The sequence below is a fragment of the Zalophus californianus genome, chromosome 8 (assembly GCF_009762305.2).
Source record: "Zalophus californianus isolate mZalCal1 chromosome 8, mZalCal1.pri.v2, whole genome shotgun sequence".
Classification (NCBI taxonomy): Eukaryota; Metazoa; Chordata; class Mammalia; order Carnivora; family Otariidae; genus Zalophus; species Zalophus californianus.
The window spans coordinates 17650871-17672915 of NC_045602.1; positions in this window are offsets into that span (position 1 = coordinate 17650871).

Genomic DNA, 22045 nt, shown 5'->3' on the forward strand with positions numbered 1-22045 from the left:
ACATTTAAAAAAAATATTTTATTTATTTATTTGACAGAGAGAAAGCATACAAGCAGGGGGAGAGGCAGAGGGAGAAGGAGAGGGAGAAGCAGGTTCCCTGCTGACCAGGGAGCCTGACTCAGGGCTCCATCCCAGGACCCTGGGATCATGACCTGAACCGAAGGCAGATGCTTAACCGACTGAGCCACCCAATTGCCCCTAGAATAAACATTTTTAAAAACTAGATAAAATTTAACAAAAAGGCTATTAAAATATTTTAAATACATAGATGGATTCTTAAAGAAATTAAATGCCTGAGAATTTCATCCAGAAGTAAAGAACAAACTGAAATTAAGATCAGTGAGCACATGAGCTGATGCTTTGGCCACCCAGGGTAAGGGCTCTCTCCTGGCTTTACCTACCAAGCCCCATTCAGTCTTTGGCCACTCAGGACAAAGAATGGAAGGGGGCAGGTATGAGGCTGAGAGCAATTGTTAAGTGTGGCTTTTAAAACCTTTAATGGGAAGGTTGATAAGACTTGGATTTGTGATAAATAGTGTATATAAGACTCCTTCATAGACCCCATGACCTTTACAGATCTCACTCTGTATAAAGTGGAAAGGAAAAAAATCCAGCAACCCACACAAGACTAGGACAAAGAAGCACCACATACCTCTGAAACTGGAAGTGAATGAGGAAGGCAAAAAAAAAAAAAAAAAAAGCGTATTTGGGATAATCTGTTTGAGAATGTAGATGTCCTTCCTCATTCCATGATTTTGGGGACTAACCCATCCTACCTCCAAGGAAGTCTGGAGGTTTATTCTCTAGGGATGGTAAAATGGATGGTCTCTGAAATGGGAGAATCCAGGCATAGTCATGGGATGAAAAGGAGCATGTGCATAATGAATACTGAACCTGAGTCTCCCAGCCCCTTCCCCCAACATGGCTCCCAGAATCAAGGGAAGATTGGGAGATTTCCCCCAGACTAGCTAACTCAAGGGGAAAGGTCTGAAAATACTGTGGGGGGTAGGATGGGGTAAACAGTGGTCACCCAGACCACCCTGTGTAAAACTGAAGTCAGCATCCTGTCTTCCCACATCAGTGCTGCTGATCAGCTTTATAGTGTTCCACTATCCACTTAGTTATAAGAGTGGAGAATCACCAGACACTGAGGGGATCATCCACAAGGAACATTGTTACCAAAACAAACAAGCAACTTGGAGGAAACAGGATATGGAAGAAGCAGAAAAAAAGAAAAGAGAAAGAAACTGTCATTAAATGCCCTCAAAGAGATACGAAAAAATATGAATACTTGAAATTAAATACATTTTAACAAAAATAAGAAAGGAACATAGGATTAGATAAAGTGAAGGAGGAAAATATACATTTTCAGAAAAGTAAAGTCTGAGAGTTTCCTATTCACAAACTCTTATGGAAACAATTACTAAATGCATACACTTCAGAAATAACTTTGGAAAACAGATGGATAAAGTGGAATGTGAAAAAAAAGGATGGGGAGCAATAAATTAGTAAGCATTCTGTTAATATATATGCATTCATTTAAAAAATAAATGTAAAATTACCTTATTTTATGACATAAAAACAGACTGAAATTGTATTATCAGAAAATAATTGCAAGGAATCCAGAAGGAGTTTGGCTCATTAAACCATCCTGAGGTCTCTGCATCATACAAGAGAATAATAATGTGATTAGCTTTAGATTTTGACAAGCATACATGCTACAAAACAAAAAGTGAAAAAAGATATAACATAAATTAATGGATGGGTAGCTAAGTCAGTTAAGCATCTGACTCTTGGTTTCGGCTCAGGTCATGATCTCATGGGTCCTAGGATGGAGCCCCCATCGGGCTATGAACTCAGCAGAGAGTCTGCTTGGGGATTCTCTCCCTCTGTCTCCCTCCTCCCACTTGCTCTCTCTCTCTCTCTCTCTCTCTCAAATAAATAAATAAATCTTTAAATTAATGGATGGGAAAAAGACTAAGAAAATGTAATCCAATGGAAAGAGGAAATTGAAGCAAAGAAAAATCATGATAAATGAGAAGCACAAAATAAGACAGAATAGATTCTGCATGCAAGCACGCATATACAAACATATATGTCTTTGTATTTATATTTGTATTTGTATTTGTATTCTCCAGAGAAATTCTCAAACATGCGTAACAGACTTGTTGCAATAGTTGCAACACTGCAAAAATGTTGGTGATAGCAAGAAAATGGAAACAACCCAACTGGTCCACAATAAAATAAATGAATAAGCTGATTTTTTTCATATGTTGGACATATGTTGGACATTGTCATTAAAATGCATGACTTATATTTGTATGAAGAACCATACTCATGTTTATGGGTATTGTAGAAATACAAAACAGTGAATGATACACATCTTAGCCATAGGAGATTATCTCAAGAGAGGGAAGAAGGAAAGGGAAGAGATAGGTAGGTATTTTGCTGAATCTGTACAGTTACTTTATTTTAAAACAAGGAGAGCTGAAGCCATTTGGCAGAATGTAAATGTCTTTTTCATCTTGGTGTTGAATGCACAAATGGCTATGATAGAATTTCCTGTGATTTTCTATATTTTTGAAATAATTCATTATTTAAAATTGAAAGAATACAATAAATGAATGAAAAGGTAGATAAGTGGGAGGAATTAGCATCCTCCGAGTCATGTAAATTTTATATTTACCCTGTTGTTTCACAATAGTATAATTAAAATGAAAACTGCCTAATGATAACTTCCTTTGCCGTATCACTCTACATACCAAGAAGGACTGTCTCTATAATAAATGACTTTAGGAAAGCTTATTGTGGATGCTATCAGCAGAACAACAAATTACTCTTGGAATTTAGAATTTGGAGACACACAGGATTTTCTGAGTGCAATCAGGATTCATTCCTAATGTGATATTAAGACACTTGAGGGTGAATCTCTTTTAATATCACTTCTACATGCATTTGTGGCTTAGTTCCTGAAAAATGTATTTTAAAATATTCTGAATGAGGTATGCTGCTGAATTAACCAAACTCTTCCTTAAGGGGGCTATTTGGAAGAGGAGCGAGAAGAATGCAGGTTCTAAAGTTTGTGTTGAACCAATTGCCAAACTCATACACTTGTTAATTTCCTTGGCATCTCTCTGCCCTGAGAAGGTTCTCAATACACAGGGAGGAAATGTGCATGGGCTCCGTATTAGGATAACCATGATGCCTAGTGTGGTTGCAGTGACTTTCCTTTGAACTTCATAGCACCCTGAAAATAGCTCTCTGATAGTACTGACCACAGATACTGTGCATGTGGTTTATTTATGGGATTCTTCCATTGATTGTGTATGGCATTGATTTTTTTTTAAAAACAAACTTTTTATTTAAAAACAGACATTTATGTAGAATTCACTGTGTGTGAGTTAGGGGAAAAATAGAATACAGCATTTACTCACCAGCAGCCTACAGTTCAGTGCAGTCATTTTGAATCCCAGCTGCAAACTGAAAATCTTGGGGGGGGGGGGGATATGTGTATATATGTATATATACATGTTTTCCATCTCTCTAGAGTATTTTAGACAGTTTCCATTAAAGGATGATTTCAGTTACACTGTGAATATACCTACATACATGATTTTTTAAGACTTTACTTTGTGGATAAGTTTTAGGTTTACAGCAAAGTTGAGAGGAAAGTACAGAGATTTTCCATATGTCTCCTGCCCCCATACTTGCATAGCCTTCCTCATTAGCAACATCACTCATCAGAGTGGTAGATTTTTTACCAATGATGAACCCATAATCACTCAAAGTACATAATTTACCTTAGGGTTCACTCTTGGTGTTGTATATGCTATGGGTTTGGAGAAATGTATAATGGCATGTATCCATCATTATATTATCATATAGACTATCTTCCCTGCCCTAAAAATATTCTGTGTTCTGCCTATTTGTCTTCTTTCTTCCTCTTCCTCCCTCCCCAGACCTGCAACCACTTATCTTTTGTCTCCATAGTTGTGCATTTTCCAGAATGCCATATGGTTGGAATCATACAGAAGGCAGCCTTTTAGGATTGGCTTCTTTCACTTAGTGATATGCATATAAGTATCCTTTGTCTTTTCACGGCTTGAGAGTTCATTTCTTTTTAGCACTGAATAATATTCCGTTGTCCAGATGTTTATATATCCATTCACCTACTAAAGGACATCTTTGTTGCTTCCAAGTTTTGACAATTTATGAATAAAACTGCTACAAATATCCATGTGCGGGTTTTTGTGTGAATATAAGTTTTCAACTCCTTTGGGTAAACACCAAGGGGCCCAGTTGCTGGATCATATGGTAAGAGTACATTTAGTTTTGTAAGAAACCACCACACTGTCTTCCAAAGTAGCTATGCCATTGTGTATTCCCATAAGCAACAAATGACAGTTCCTACTGCTCCACATTCTCACCGGCATTTGGCATTGCCAGTGTTCCAAATTTTGGTCATTCTAATAGGTGTGTGGTGGAATCTCATTGTTTTAATTTGAAATTCCCTGATGAGATATGATGGGGCATCTTTTTGTATGCTTAGTTGCCATCTCTATATCTTCTGTGGTGATGTGTCTGTTAAAGTCTTTGGCCCATTTTTTAATCAGGCTGTTTGTTTTCTTATTGTTGAGCTTTAAGAGTTCTTTATATATTTTAGGTAATATTTCTTTATCAGATATGTCTTTTGCAAATATTTTCTCCAAGTCTTTGTTCTGTTTTCTGATTATCCTGATACTGCCTTTTGCAAAGGAGATGTTTTAACTTTAATGAGGTTTAGATTATCGGTGATTTCTTTCATGGATTTTGTCTTTGGTGTTATACCTAAAAAAGCATCACTGTACCTCAGGTCACCTAGGTTTTCTCCTATATTATCTTCAAGGGTTTTATAGTTTTGCATTTATGTCAGTGATCCATTTTTAATTTTGTAATCGTTGTTTAGATGTATTTTTTTGCATGTGCATGCCCAGTTGTTCCAACACAATTTGTTGAAGATATATTTGCTTCACTGTGTTGTCTTTGCTCCTTTCCAAAAATTGACTGTACTTATGGGGGTCTATTTCTGGGCTCTCTGTTCCATTCCATTGATCTGTTTGTGTATTCTTTCTCCAATACTATACTCTTTTGATTAGGTAGCTTTATAGTAATTCTTGAAGCTGGGTAGTGTCAGTCCTCAAATTTTGTTATCATCCTTCAATATTGTGTTGGATTTTCTGGTCTTTTGTCTCTCTGTAAAAACTTTAAAATAAGTTTGTTGAAGGATGCCTGGGTGGCTCATTGGTTAAGCGTCTGACTCTTGATTTTGGCTCAGGTCATGATCTTACGGCTGTGAGATCAAGATCCATATTAAGCTCCATGCTCAGGAGGGAGTCTGCTTGATATTTTCTCTCTCCCTCTCCCTCTGTCCCTTTCCTACTTCTCTCTCTCTCTTTCTCTCAAATAAATAAATCTTAAAAAAGTAAAATACATTGGCTAATTAAATTTAAATAAAAACAATCAAACAAACCCAGACATTTTAGCTCCAGGAAAAAACATAAAATAAGTTTGTTGATATCCATAAGTTAACTTTCAGAGATATTGATTGGGATTGCATTGAATCTATAGATCAAGTTGGAAATAACTGACACTTGACGATATTGCATCTTCCCATCCATGAACGTGGCTATCTCTCCATTTATTTAGTTCTTCTTTGATTTAATTCATCAGAGTTTTATAGTTTTCTTCATAGAGACTAGTACATATTTTGTCAGATTTATACCTAAGTATTTAATTTGGGGGGATGCTACTGTAAATGATATTATATTTTTTTTATTTCAAATTCCAATTTTTTTATTGTTGGTAATAGGAAAGCAGTTGACTTTTATATAGTAACCTTGTGTTCTGAACCTTGCTATAATGCTTATTAGTTACATTTGGATTTTCTACATAGATGATGACGTCATCTGCAAACAAAGCCAAATTTACATCTTCCTTCCCAATCTATGTACCTTTTATTTCCTCTTCCTGCTTTATTGCATTTGCAAGGACTTCTAGTAAAATATTGAAAAAGAGTGGTGAGTTGTACCTGATCTTGGTAGAAAGCTATATGTTCTTAACCAGATGAACCATAGTACTTTACCCTATATTGAGTACTGCTTCACAAAGATAAATCATTCTCTAGTGTTGCACAGGGTTCTAAAGAATATGAGAATATCTATAGTGATCCCCTCTCTCAAGCACCTGAGGAGAGGGGAGCCAATGGGATTCGATCAGAATGACTGTATCTTCCTACACAACTGTCTTTTCTCTGCCTCTCCCAACCATTTTTACTTTCCCTTATTGTTTTCCAGATCCATCCTTTTTAGAATCCTTCTAGGTCAGTTAGCCTACTGCCTTCTTATTCTCATTCCTCTTTAGCAGTTTTCAAAGGTCTACATATTTTTAAGTTGGAATGGCTCCTTAAGTTTTGGCTCCTTTTAGAGACCATCTGAAAAGCCCTGATCATTGATTTTTCTGGCTGAGGTATGACTAACCCAAAGACCTGATGAGTCCAAATTTTTCCACTTCCAATAGTCACAGAACAGTGTTCTATTTCTTTTTTCTCTCTCTTTCTTTCTTTTGTTTTTTGTAAAGATTTTATTTATTTATTTGAAAAAGAGAGACAGAGGGAGAGGGAGAGAGCACAAGCAGTGGGAGTGGCAGGCAGAGGGAGAAGCAGACTCCCCGCCAAGCAGGGAACCTGCTGCAGAACTCAATCCCAGGACCCTGAAATCATGACCTGAGCCAAAGGCAGACTCTTAACTGACTGAGCCACCCAGGCGCCCCCAGTGTTCTCTTTCTTTCTTTCTTTTGTTTCCCTGTGTATATAAAATAGGTAGCATGAAGATAAGAAAAATAAAGTGATACAAAATCATTTGCTGTACAGGGCTAGCATCTACAGCCACACATTTTGTGCACTGCACAATCCCAGGAGAACTGCTTGTATAGACCCTAATGTAAATGGTGTCCCTGGAGCTCTGGGATGTGGTAGCCATGCCTGGAAGCACACATCTGGTTATTGGGGGGCTTCTACCAGCTTTTAGTTAAAATGTCCCTTTTGGGGGGTGCCTGGGTGGCTCAGTTGGTTAAGCGTCTGCCTTCAGCTCAGGTCATGATCCCAGATTCTTGAGACTGAGCCTTAGATCTAGCTCCCTGCTCAGTGGGGAGTCTGCTTCTCCTCTCTCTCTGCCCCTCCCCCTGCCTGTGCTTTCTCTCGCTGTCTAATAAGTAAATAAAAATTTTTAAAAAGAATGTCTCATTTGGGGGCCTTTAATTATGTGCAAGCATATCTAGAAAATTCAGACTTCTTACATTCTCATAATTTCTTTCCTAGTCATAGCATTTTAAAGGATCAAACTGTAAACTACATACCAGCATTAGATTTTCCAAAGTTCTTAAAGTGATATGTTCTCATTCCACATTGGAATCCTCTTAACAATAGAAAGTTAAGACTAAAAAAGCCTTTGAGATCATCTGGTATAGTCTCCTTATTTTATAAATAATAACTGATATAAATTGCAATGAATGTCATGTAGATTTTTTTTCAGTTATAAAATCACAGTGCCTGGGGCCAATGTGCCTTTTTCTTATTAGGATGCTGTGTGATTATATTAAATGTAGGTTTACAGGCCATTTTGAAACATTAAAATAAAGGCTACAGTATGGATGTAAAATCATTTGTCTCTGAAACAAGAGATAACATAAATGTGATGGGGGCCCTCTCAACTGTAGTGGCAGTTTAATATGGAAGGTGTGTCTTAAGTTATTTTATAATGGATTAACAGTGAACCTAGATTCTCTACAATTTCTTTTTATATGTTAAGAACTGACCCTAATTTTGACTAGATACTTCATTAATATTCATTTGTATATAATTGCCTTAATTTCAGTGATAATGACTTCAGCTACCAACTGTTTGATTGATGGAACTTGTGTCTTCTCTGGAAAGGAGCTAAGATATAAAAATCACACCATTCATGCATGCCTGGTATTTTTAGCTGCCTTTAATTACTAACCAGCTAAATAAGCATGCAAACCACGCTGTGATTGATAGGATCTCTTGGTTGAAGTGATTTTTTTTCTCAGAATTTGGAATATGCTTGAATCAATTGAGTACTAAAAATAACCACTGAAAGCTGAATCTTCCAAAATCAGGATGTTCTTGAATAAAGCATCTAACAAGGAGGAATTAACCTGCAATCTTTAAGACATTCTCACTGGAAAAAGAACCAACAGAAAGTTCTCGTTGAGTGCAGCAGTGTGAAAAAAAGCCTGTAACATGCCAAATCTTTATTTACTGAAGACATGCTAAGTACCATCATGCCAGAAACAAAAGCAGAAATGAACTGAAAATCATATGGGGCAAGGAAAAGAACCAGACACAGAATAGGAAATGTGCAGTTGAGCCCTGTGACCTGAAGACTGGGAACACATAGTAGCTCAGAACTGTGTCTAAACCTGGGTGGATGGCAGCACTCCCCACATCACAACCTAATGCTGATGAGTAGAATTTTGAGGGAGCATTTACTCCAGAGCTCTTTGGATATATCTCGGTGTGAAAATAAAAATGCTTTCAAACTGAGCACATCACAATAATTAAAAAAGAAAACTGCAACAGCAACAAATCAAACGATAAATCTGGAGAAGGTTGCTGTAGCCAAGAATCTACTTGGCCAGAAAGTGTTTCCAGACACTTCCTTTGTTAATAATAAACAACATTATCCTAAAAAAACATGGTGATTAGAAAGTTGCCACCCTCTGAAAGTGTTTTTACTGTATTGAATATCTAGCGTCTGATAGACTGAGAAATTGGCTTTTGGTACTTCTTGAATTCCTTTATGTTCTCTTTTTACTGTCTGGCCCTCGTTTATCACTGGCAGAGTTTGCTCTCTCTTTCCCTCCTTTTTTTTTCCTTGGCTAAAATCCTAGACTCCAGTGTCATATCCAAATCCAAAACCCTCAAAATAACCCACATGCCATAATACTCTTTCCTCCAGCCATTCAAAACTTCTGTCCACATGGTAAGGTTAGGAGAAGCAATCTGCTGACTTAAATTTACACTCTGACTGTTCTTTCTTCTTCAAGAATATCTGGACTCTTAAGGAAAGATATTTTATAAGACATTATGAATCTGCAGTGGATGAATTTAGGATGAAAGGAACATTGAAATTTTTTTTTCTTAAATGCATCCTCTAAGTGACTCAACTGGGTAAGGGAGGGTGAGAGAAATAATAGAAACAAGATAGCTCTGCTGGACATACCAAACTCCTCTAATATTTATCACTTGTTTATTTCTGTGGAACTGTGGGCATTCATTTGCTTTTGGATATACCTCTCTAAAGGCTGTAGCAAATTAGTAGAGTTTCCATTGGTCTTTCCATTAAGTGGGCTCTACACCAATAGCATGTACTGTCTTCTCATTGCTGATTCTGTAATTGTGGGGATTCATGGCTTTCTCCTTCTGGCCTTAGAGAAACCATCAAATATAGAATTGGGGTCAGGGTGGGGGGAGAAAAAAAATAACAATGTAAAAGAAAAAAATGGCAAAAATAAAACTATTTATGATGATCTCCATGTATGATTTTCAAGGCTTGGTTCCAAGAAACCTGACACAGGTAAATGGGCTCAGGACCTGCTCATTTGGCACACAGGGTAAAAGATCCTTCCAGGGAACTCTCAGCAGGGATTTTGTTTATCAGAAACTTTCATAGACTCCCTGACATTACAACTGTGTTGCTTTCTTATTTTTGTATAGGGAAAATAGTTCAACTTTCTCCTTTCTTTGTAGCACATCCTGAAAACAAACAAACAAACAAAAAAGAAAACAAAATAAGAAAACAACAACAACAATGAGGTATTGCATCTAAGAGTCTGAAGGCCACGCAGGAAAGAAGGGAAGAGGCAATTATGTTAACATATGGAGAAAAGTGAGTTGGTAATGAACTTGGTTTCTTTTATTTATATTCTTTCTTCTGTTCCAAATGGACTTACCAGGCTGTGAGCACCTGATGATACTCTCACACTGTGCCAAGATGTGTTCATCTTGGAACCAGAGCTGGAATAGGCCAGTGTTTTCAAGTGACAACTAAAAAATGGGGAATTAAATTCCACAGCGAGGGTTCATCATCTACATAAGTCCAGAGCTGGCTAAGTCAGTAATCTTTCAGGCCCGCTGTGCTAAAGAGGGACAGAGGGTAACCACTGATCCCAGGGTGAGCTTCCTGTCTTGATTTTTGTTTACACATGGCAATCACTCACATCTGCCACTCCCGTAGTTCATGAATTAGTCCTGACTCAGGACAACAGAGATTCTCAAACTGGGGAGGACAGAAAGTGTGAACATTTCTCTGCTCTCCAGGTAATTGCTACACTGAAAATAAGTGTGGTAGGTATTAGCAGAAGAAGGTGAATGATATAGACAGTGCTCAGTAAATACTTTTGGAATGAATGAACGAATGAATGAATGAATGCAGGCTGTATGTCTTCCTAGTGGTGATAGATTGGGTTTGTTAAGTAGAGAAAAGTGGACGAGGCTAGAGGGGAAGGAATAATAGAATATTTTCCATTGGCCTGGGCTAAACACTTGTATCATCATTTAATATTCAAAACAAAACAATTAAGATGAGTTTTACAAGGCAAAAATTTTCATTTCACATAGGGAAAAAAATAATGCCTAAGAGATTAAGTAGGCTTTATTTAGTTACCCTGTTAGATGGTGGGGCAGCCAGGATATGAATCTGTTTTTGTCTGATGCAGTTCTTGATCTTTTCACTACTGTATTGTCTCCACATTGACTGATAGAGGCCATCCTTGGCCCTCCTTTCACTCATTTACTCCTCCCCATCTTTATGTATGGAAGTTCTTTCTGTCCATTTATCCAGAGTGCAGCTGAGCCATCAAGTGTTTCTGAAGCCCTTCCTGATTCTACAGTTACGTGTGAAGCCCATCTCTTCTACATCACATGGCACTCATACCGGTCGCACAGCTGACCATATTCTGCCTCACATCAACCATTCCGCTCCCGCCTTCTATGCCACAGTGATCTTCTTCCTGGAAGAACTATGTTCTAGAACTCTTTGCCTCTACTTTCCTAGAATGTCTGTTCCTAAATTGTGCCAAATGTATTTTGAATTGAATCGAGATAGGGGATCTGGCAGTTTTCTTACTACTTACATTATTTGCTTATTAAATTTGTGGATTGGAATGTTTATAACCTGTTCCTCTGCTTCAAGTATAGATTATAAAATCATCTCTATTGGTCTATGCCTGTAACTTTATGACAGTCCTGGGAAATATGGAAACAGTTACTTTAGGGAATCCATATATTTGTAAAACTCATGAATCACCTATGTCTGTTGGTACCGTGTGATAAGAAATAGGGGAACCAGCAAAAGCGTGTTTTCAAACATAATTTTGAATGAACAAATAGTTGTTGCAAGAGTTTTGGGAAAGCACAGATGATATATAGCCATATTAAACATAGCATTATTCCCTCCTATTTAAAATCTACTACACTCTTTTTTCATATAATAGTATTTAGTCAAAGCTATCTGGGTAGAAGGAAGATAAATGAGAACTTACTTTTCAGGGGTAAGGGAAGGTTATCTTGACTGAAATGTTTAAGTTTTCTCACCCTATCTCCCAATCTCAGTAATGGAGTATAATAAATTACCTTCCTGCCTGTAGGAGAATTATTAACATGGATGTAATATTACTCACCCCCTCTAGCTCCCTAACATACTTAAACCTTTACAAATATTTCACTCTCTCAAGCACTGTGAATTCATCCCAAAGAAGAAACTATCCATGCAAAATATGTTCTTCCAAAGGAATACAGAGAGAAGGAACCTTTTAAGATCCTTATATCTACTCAGCAGCAGGCTGTTGCATACATCTGACCTAGGGAGCATGTATGAATGATCAACCAAGGATCCTGAATCCTTGATTAGAGAAGATACACCCAGTGTAATGGAGGGACACGCCACTCCTCTAGTCCACCAACCCACGTGACTCCATCTCGGTACATCTTGGGGTAACTGAAGTTGAATTTAGGATGCTCTCATATATGCCAGAACAACTGACTATTTTCAGAACCTGAGGAATGTTTATCTTTGTGTATTGTCTTCCCAAGATTTACTCATCTCTAAAAGTCAAGATCTCATTGATGTCTAAGTATAATATGCATTTAGATTGCTTGTCTTCATAGATGACCACTTGTCTGCATTCTTCCTGTACAAATGTTTCATTGTTATGAAATCATTCATTTCTCTCCAAACTTCTATCATCCTTCATTTGTCTCTCTTACATTGTTTATTAATTTCCACTTTGACTTATAGGTATGTGTGGATTAGCTTTTTTGAAGACAGCAAGAGTAGGACCTGTTCTGTGTCAGCTTTGTATCCTTCATAGTTGCTCTAAATATGTTATGAGGAAAGAAGAAAACTTGAAAGAAAAAAAAGGAAGATGATAACAGAAAATTTTTTTAAAAAAGGAAGAAATGGAAAAGATGACCAAAAGAAGCTTTTCTCAGTATTTTTTTAATCTAGGCTTATTAACCCAGAAACAAGATGTAGAAAAAAGATAAATAACTTTATCTTCTTAAGTCAGGAATGTTGGATTCAAATTCCAACATGTTAATTACTGGCTGTGTGATCTTGGACAATTTACTTGACCTCCTTGAAACCTAGTTTCTTTCCTAGAGAAATGGGTTTAATGAAACCTAAGTTGTGGAATTATTTAAAGATTACATGATTCCGGTACAATATGAATCACATAGGACATGTGGTTAGCAGGCAACGGATGGTAACTATATTGCATTAACCCTTTCTAAGTGGACCTGCTTCCTGTGAAACCAACTAATTGAGTCCATTTATTCTTTCTCTAAAGCATACACCCTTAATAGAATGCCCTTTCCTAGCCTGCATTACTCTTTGTATTACTAGATATATGACAAACTCAGTAAGCTTCACAGTACTGAGAAATGACTTCACTTTGACTTCGGCGCAAGTGATCATTACGGACTTGTTTTTGTGAAAGGCAGGAGGAGCATGCAGTTTGGCTCTTAACGTTAAGTTAATTCCAAAGAATTGGGATGATCTTTTCATAAGGGTATGCTGTTACCTCCTTCCTAAAAGAAAAACAATTGTCTCTCTGCCCGTGTCTTGCTTTGCCTCTTAATAGACACCGTGAGCAGAGCCCCCGGCCATACGTGGCCACTGGGCACTTGACATGGGGCTCATCTGAATCCAGATGTGCCCTAAGTGGAAAATACGCACCAGATTTCAGAGACTGACGACTATAAAAGAACGTAAAAGAGCTCCATCGTTTTTAATACTGATTATACGTAGAAATACTATTTTAGATGCACTGAGTTAAATATATATATAAACTCATTAAAAAAAAATGGACACCATGAGCAGTGTGGCCTTCAGTTTCTCCTAAATAAATAAATAAATAAATAAATAAATAAATAAATAAATAAATAACACATTGTTCCAACTAGTGATAACAGGACACATTTGATGGCAATTAATAAGAAATCCCAACTTAAATTGGCTTTCACGAAAAAGAAAACCATGGTCTCAAATAACAAGAAATCCAGAGGTAGGGCAGGTTCTGTGCAAGGTGTGTCATGTATTTGGCCCTGAATCTCTATGTTTCATCTGGTTATTTTCTCAACTGATAGCCTCCCTCTTAACTAGTGTGGTGACTGGAGCATCACATGTGGTCCTAACAACATACAGGGGGTGAAGGGACCAACATGATTCTTTCTTTGTCTTCTCAAAGGGCCTCCATAGGCTCCCCTTCAAATCTCAATGATCAGAGTTGGGTCATATACCCCCTCTAAGCCAATCCCTGGCAAGGGGAATGGGATAGCCATTGTGAAGTTGGGACATGTCATATGAAGTAAAGATGGTTATATGAAGTAAAAGCATTTTCATTTAGAAAGGACCAAAAGTGTGCACAGAATGGGGAAGACAACCAACAGCGATGACTCTGGTAGCTTTCTGAATATCAGATTGACTTTCTACAACTTTAATCACCATGGAGCCATTGCTCTTCAATGATGTAATGGGAAAATCAATGTAGAGTTAATTAATTGTTTTTATTGAATAAGCAAAACAAGACTTAGTTTAGGTTCTTCAGGACTAAATCAGTTATCCCTTATTTCAAATGCTTTTTTCCCCCCACTTTGTAAATACATGCTGGCCCAAACACTTTACCTGATTTAATAGAGAGGTAAGTGAATGGGATTATTTATAAAATTAATCATGTAGTATTTCAATGCTTAGATAGCTTCAAAATATACCTTAAATAGCAATATCAAAACTACATGATTTTCAAGATTTATTTTTACCTGGAAAGACAGATACACAAGCAGATCAGGAGTTGTCTTGCTTTATTCCTCCCTATCTACTTTCTTTTTACATTTCTATGTATAGTTCTCATTTTCTCTTTTAGCTCCACATTCTTTATTTTAAGGCATTCCTTAGAGTGAATTCTTATGGGAGGCAGTGCCTATTTCCCATTATAGGAGTCTAAAGAGTTCAATCGGTAAGCTAACATAGGAACATGTAATCTAGGCTCAACTAAGCTAATACTCCTGCCCAGGGCTTCAAATCAGGTAGAAGAAGCTCAAACCTCCAGAACGCAGTTGAGAAATTATCCACAGATAATAGAAGTGTTGAGATTCTAACACATGAGTTGTCAGGGGTAGGACCTAGGCTGTGTTTTGTCACTTTGTTTTCTTGATTCCTTCCTGTTTTCTGAGTCTGATTCACTAGACTTTTATGGAATCTGTAAGCTACCTCATATCCTTTGTTAGCTAAATGAACCAGATCTTGTTTGTGTGATTGCATGCATGGATACTTACAATTAGGGTTCTCTTCAAAAATAAGAGACTGGGGGATATTTAGAACCATAAATTAATGTCATACGTCTACCTCTTTCACTTTCTTAATACTCTGAAGAATCATGATATCTTTGAGCCATATACCCTCTGCCTCCTAGTTTGTATCCAAACCATTTCTTCCGCCTCCAGAGGTTTTCTCATCAATAAGAAGGTCATAGCTAGATGACATGTGGGCTAAGATAACATTCCAAGAAAATGGGTATCTTGGATCAGAAATTTCTTTTAAGGCTATTGTTGCTTTGGGGAAAAAAATAAAGGAAAGATAAAGAGCCACAGTTATTTTGTGGCTCCAACAGTTGTGTTCAGAAGTCTGTTCTGGGCAGGAGAGACTTTTATCCTCAGAATGAGCAAATCTATCAGCTGGAGGAGAGCAGGAAGTCTGCTGGCTTTACAGAGGACAGTGATGCTTTGGTTTCCATTAAATTAATGCATTCTGTTTGTAAACAAAGTAACATTCTTTCAAATATACTCTTCAAATTTTACCAAGTTCTTTTGTCTACAGTGATTAAATATTTTACTCTTTAAAAAACAAACAAAAATATCTTGCATGGTAGAAACAAAAAATAGATATCTTTAGCATGTGAAAATCCATTTAGTAAAACTTTAGAGTTCCACCTATATATAATTTCCTGTGCCACTTGCTATTCGTAAATGGGCTGATGTTGGGGTAGCAGAAAGCTCTGAATTGTAGCATTTGCCAATTTCTATGGTGTAAATACTATACTCCCACCACCTAGGCTGGTCTCCAGATACCAACCTTGATTTAACTGAATGTGGAATTGGGACTAGATGTGCACGATCTGTAGCACACCTCTAGAACACCACATTTCCAGAGTTTGAGAGTAAGAGAAATGATATTTTTCTGACAGCACTGGGGGATATTTCAAAAAAAAAAAAAGAAACAATTCTTCTGGGCATTTAGAGTAGGCAAGCATTCAACATGAGAGGAGCAGGGTGAGCAAAATGACGGAGCTAGAAGTGGGTAGAGAATGTTCTGGAATGGCAGAAATAGGAGGTGAATGAAAGAGCAGAGAGGCATCAGGAAAATTGGGAAGAGCATATGTGGGGAAATGGGCATTGTAAGTATGGCAGGAAGCAGCACACTGTCAAGGAGAAAAAGTGCTAAGTGGATATTTAATATATGGAGCCCTCCCCGCCCCCCATGTTTCAGAGCATGCATGGATAGCACCACATGAAAAGTAAAGTCACAGATCACATTTCTTGGGAAGTATGCTAAACAAACCAGTAGCAGAGGCACCAGGAATTATGCTTTCCAAAGGTCATCCCACCAACATCTGCCTGTTGATGCATTGAGTATCTCTGGACTTACCTTAGGTTAAGTCTATCTTGTGTGGAAGAAGGTGCCAGCACTCAGGTTCAAGAGCCACATCAATATCTTTGTGCATGCATTATGACTCCAGGATGTCACCAGAGGGATTTCACTGGAGAAAAAGACCTATATTATTTATGTTCCTTAGTCATTTTGGACCTAGCCAGGTAGCTAGTCTTGCTGCAAAGCCAGGTCAGTAATTGTATGGGTCCAGAATCTCCAGACAGCAGACGTTCATCAGCAAGGTGCATTCTGAGACACAAAACTCCCTGAACAGGGGAGACTGTGCTTCTAGTACCAGTTATCCCTTCTGTTTCAGGGACTCATCTTCACGGAGGTAGAGCAGGATAATGATGATGATCTTATGTCTCCGTGGAGCCCAAGGCACATGTGGAAGGATTCAGCCTCTCCTTTGTTTTGTCTGCTTGACTGCGCTGAAGACACAAAACAGCTTCAGGACACACTGCATGTTTACTACCTCTTTTCTCTTCCCTCCCACTCCCATGCAGCACTGATGTTAGACTGCTTCCTTACATTTTATAATCATAAAGTTGGATGCTGTCTTTGAATCAATATTTCTTTACAGCTTTCCTGGAAGGAATCTTAACTCCATCTACCATGTCCTCAGGGGATATCAGGAAGGAACTAAGGCCCAAAGAAAGAGCCTGCCCAGGTTCAAAAAGCAGAGTCAGGTTCAGTTACATTCTTCAATTGCTTCACCCCTAAAGGGTCTTGACTCATAGTGATTTACCATACAGAGCATGGGGGGAATGTACCTGTAGGACAAGGGTGTGACTAGCGAAGAGAGGGCCCAGGTAAAAGCAGAGTAGGAGCTCATAACAGAAGCAGCTGTCTATAAAATTGAGCTCTCTTTCTTTGCAGCCATCATGCCTATTTTAAACATGGGCTGAAAACTCAAACAATGCAGTGGATCTGTTGGATGTCCACTTGTTACTGACAGCTCTGCTGCTCTCAGCACAGTGGGATCCTGTCTCAGTTTTGTTCTTTCCCTGTGGAGGAGGGCCTTAGTATCCTGTGCCACATCTCAGCTATTTTTCATTAGCTATAGATTTTTTGGGTTGGCAGAGCCAATGTTGCCCGTAGCTCATTCCTGGGCCACAAACCACGCTCATACTGAAAGATGATCGTGGCCAGTGAACTTCCTCCTATTGCCCTGCTTTTGTCTTTGAAAGAAGGACTGCTTCACCTCCTGTAATAATAGTCCCTTCTCCTCAGCTCTATTCAATCATCCTTGGACATAGGTTCTTCCTACACAAAGGCTGAGATCACTCCATTCCCTTATCTGGGATGTTTAATCACAGTCAGAAATGAGATCTCTGTCTTGTTCCCCAGAACCGCATGCTGCTTCTACCATGTACCACATTGCTCTGAAGTTCTCACTGTACATATCTGTCTTTTTCTTGTGGGCAGGGAGTGTGGCCCATTCATCTCTGCATCTGTCACCCAGCACAGGGCATGCCAAACGTTAGGAGATTTAATAAGTGGTTAAATTTCATTGCTGTGAACTAGCTAGGTAGAATATTGGATTAAGGCTCTGCTTTGCAATATTCTCCATGCTAGTCCTTCAGTCCTGGGTCTGGAAGAGCAATAACGAATTAAAGGCCCAACACCCTCTGTTAAGACCCAATTATAAGGCCTATCACGATCAAGAATTCCCTGCCACTTTTTCTCCCTGTTTCCTGGATAGCTTCCTTTCCTCTTTGTCTGTTGAGAAATTTTCTCTGGTCATGAGCCCTACATACAAACTTATTGAAACCTTGGTTTCTGATGCCCATTCTTATCTACCTGGTTCCATCATTAGCTCAACCCAAGGGTAAGAAGGGAAGGCTGGATTCTGAGATGAAATATGGGAAGAAACATGTGCATGTTTATTTGGCTGCTATTTGTCATCCAGCTCAAGCATCGTATCTTACTATCTTACTAGAGCTTTATAAAGCCTTAATCTACCACACCTTCTCTTGTGTAATGTAGCTAGGAAATAGGCTTCAGAGCTTCCCCCAGTGCTTTGAGGTGGTGTTATGTAGAGGAGAGAAAAAGTCTTAGGACATGAAAGACCTAAAAGCCTTTGAATATTGCTTCCATCCTTCCCCAACTAGTTGAGCAATAAATCAAGTCACTTCAAACTCTCTGGGCCTCAGTTTTTTGTGTTTTTTTTTTTTTTCATTTTTATATTCAAGTAGCTGCATAGATTATTCTGATGATGATACTCTACAGTTCCTAGATTCTGTAAGTCTTTGATTCTAGCTCTTCTTCTCAAAACATCAGTGTAATTAGGTTATTTAGATTTAAATGAGCCTATTCTAACCTATTGTGAGCAAATGCAACAGTGCTGATGATTGTCTTCTTTCAAAACTATGAAGCTAATATCTTCTCTAAGGCAAGGATATTGGTATTTTATTTTCCTAAGTACAGATTTATTAGATGTTCCGCCAAGATGCACCATGACTATGCACACCCCAAACCAGCCATTATTACAGTCTAAAAAAGAAAAATTGAGCAATGCAAATTTATGTTAGTCAAGTGGAAGAGGAGCCAAAACTTTTATACACCTTTTGTAAAGTGTTTCTTTACTTGCTGGTATCTGGAGTTACTCTTCTCGTGAGGCTCCCAATCTCAAGCAGTATTTTTAATTCACAGAGTTAAATCCAGCTGTGTTTGAAATCTGTTGCAACAAGTCACCAGAGGGACTATATATCTCTCTCTTTCAGAGGAGAAGCCAAGCACAGCAGTTCAATTAAACTAGCACCAAGTCCTGCACTCCAAAGACTGAAGGGCCTGAGGGAAAGGCATCAAGGAGAGAGTTATATGCTCCTGTTCACCCCTTTTGGCTAGAAAAATCACTGGTGTTTGTGACCAGAAAATTGAAACAGAATGAGATCCAAAATGGCAGCCACTGCCTTCTTTTCTATTAACCTTCAGGCTGGAGTGCTCTACAGAAGGAAGTGACCAAGATTAATTACCTTTTGGATCTCAGTGCATTGTTTAACTAATGTAAGAAGGCTTTCTGAAAAGTCTGTGATTCCCATCAAAAAATGCCTAAAATTGTAAAAGACATTGGAATGGAGGCTTTCAGACTAGCCAAGCAAACCAGGTATCTGAAAACAAAAACAAAAACAAAAACAAAAAATCTGCTTCTAGGATTTCAGAATAAATGAGAGATGAAATAGTAGAACTGCTATAATTATTGGCTCTCGAATTAATGGTAATAATTACCTTAGCAAATTGCCGTGTAACTGTTCAGTGAACAAGTTCATAATCTAATCCTACATTGTTTCTTTTTTTTTAAAGCCAGTTTCTCTCTATATGTATGTATTGAGGCTAGAGCTTCTTGCTTTAGAATAATTTGTTCTTTAATCATTGCTAACCTAAGCCCTTGTTGTGCACAATGAGAGTAAAACGGTTGAGGGAAAGTAATGAACATCAATCTTGGGTCCTGCACAAACAAATCCTGAACATCTCACCCAGACAGATCTGTCCCCACACTGTTGTGAAAGAATGAATTGTGATCTCCAGGTCACATTCTAGACTTTTCTAAGCCCAGAGAAGGCACCTGACATGAAGCACAGCTGTTTCACTTCACTTTGTGTAAAACTCTAGGTGGCCTTTTTCTTAGCTTAAGCTATATAGCCTCCAGTTAGAGGAATTTTCCCTAAGGTAAAAGTGGAGTTATTGACTTTACTCTGCCCTGGACCCTTTCTGATTCAAAGGAATCATTCCTTTGGCTTTGATATATGGTGTCATTTTCCCAAGAGGCATCAAAACTTGCTTTTAAAAATTGTTATTGTGTATTATTTGCAGTTGTTTTCATTGCTGTTTTGAGCATGTAATCTTTGGGGTACTTGTTTAATCATGTGATCATTCAATAGGAATTCACCAAGTTTAAATGGGTGCCCAGTTTTATGCTCAAGAAAGACATTAAAATATATTCTATACAGTATTACAACTAGAATGGACAAAAAGACATATGGTTCAAATTGACGATTGTGAAGTGAAATAGCATTATCTCAAATGTGGGAAGAATGTCTATACATTGGGGAAGGTGAGGAGAAATCCGACACTGAGGTGAAATTTAAATTTATCTCAGAATAATTTGTCGTGGCATAATTGATGAATACATGGAGGAGGGAAAATAAATACTATCTTAAATAACAAAAGACAAAAACCAGGAGAATTCTTATAAGAAATATACTCCAATATTATTGATAAGACACGAGTGGTACTAAATTTCAAAGCAGGAAATGGGGAGAGGACTGTGTATACGACTGGAAGCGCAAGGTATTTAGGAAGGCATATAGCATTGTACTTGACACACACTAAATAGTTGTTGAATGAGTTATATCAGGTAGTACTATGGACTGGAATCAGAGAAGTTATACTTTGGAGTCCTTTCTTTGCTATTGGTGGGAACTTGAGCAAGTTACCCAACCCCTAAAATTCAACTTTCTCATCAGTAGGATGGGTTGGTTCTTATAGTTGTATCAAGTAGGGATTTTGTGAGGTGGAAATGAGCTAATATATATAAAATACTTGGTAAGTTATGTGGACATTGTAACATCCAATAAATGCAAGTTATTAGTATTATAAATTTTATACTATCATCATTATTATACAGATACAAAAGGTTTTGTGAGTGTCCTTATATATATATATATATATATATATATATATATATATATATATATATAAAATGTTGGAGACAGAGGTATATAAACATTAATATAGAAGTGAATATGTGTGGATGAATGTTTATGCGCAAGGCAGTAGTAGTACCAGTCAGTGGAGAGAAAAAAAGCTGATACCTCTTCACTTTGAAATGTTGAGCAGTCCTTTACTTAGCCAATGACACTGGTTTGGGGAAGGACTTCTTGAAATTAAAACACAAAAATAATACCTGGTTTGGGCTTCCCAGTGCATCAATGTCCTGACTACATCTTCTGCCAACAGTTACTGTCTTGGAGCCAACTTTACTGAACTTACCCAGTAGTTTTTCCTAGGCGATGGGATCACGAGTTAGGGTATTATTTGTCTCAAAGCTATTTCAATTTCTCAAATGTGTCATAAAGAGTAACAGTCATTTTTTATCCATATTTGCTAGATAACCTTAGACTTGCAGTTCCTTTAGACAGCTGTAAACTTCTTGTTCTGTAATTCCATACAAGTTTCTTATCTTTTTAACACAAGAGAACCCTCAACTGCAAATTAATTTAGGGAAATTGAAAGTCTTTTTTCTCTGTTCACCTGTTTGTAAATGATAAGGGCCATAAACAACAGTTTTAATATTTCGGTCCTTTGCCCAGGAGCAGCAGTTGATGATCCCAGCCACCATCTCCTCCCCACATGAGCTGATCCTCCATTTCAAGCCAACACTCACTTTCTGTGATGAAATGCAAGGGCTCATCCCAATTTAATACATGGCTTCCTTCGTATGGAACATGTGGACCAGAATATCTGCTGCAGTCTGGGGCTGTGAGGGCTCCTGTCTGCACCAAACTGCAATGGAGGAAATTAAAAGGAGAAAAAGATCTTGCACTTATTTGTTAAAATGGGTTATTTTTTTTTATTGTTGTTGTTGTTTTAACTCCATTTCATGGAATAGCTATTGCTGGAGGGATGTGAGATGAAAAAGACAACGGGCAAAGGGGCCAAGAACAATAGTACCAAAAGACTCTTTAGAGTCTAAGACAGATCAGACTTGAATGATGAAAGCAAAGTATAAGTTTGGCATGGATGTTATTTAGAAAGGATCAAGTGCTGTTTAGGAG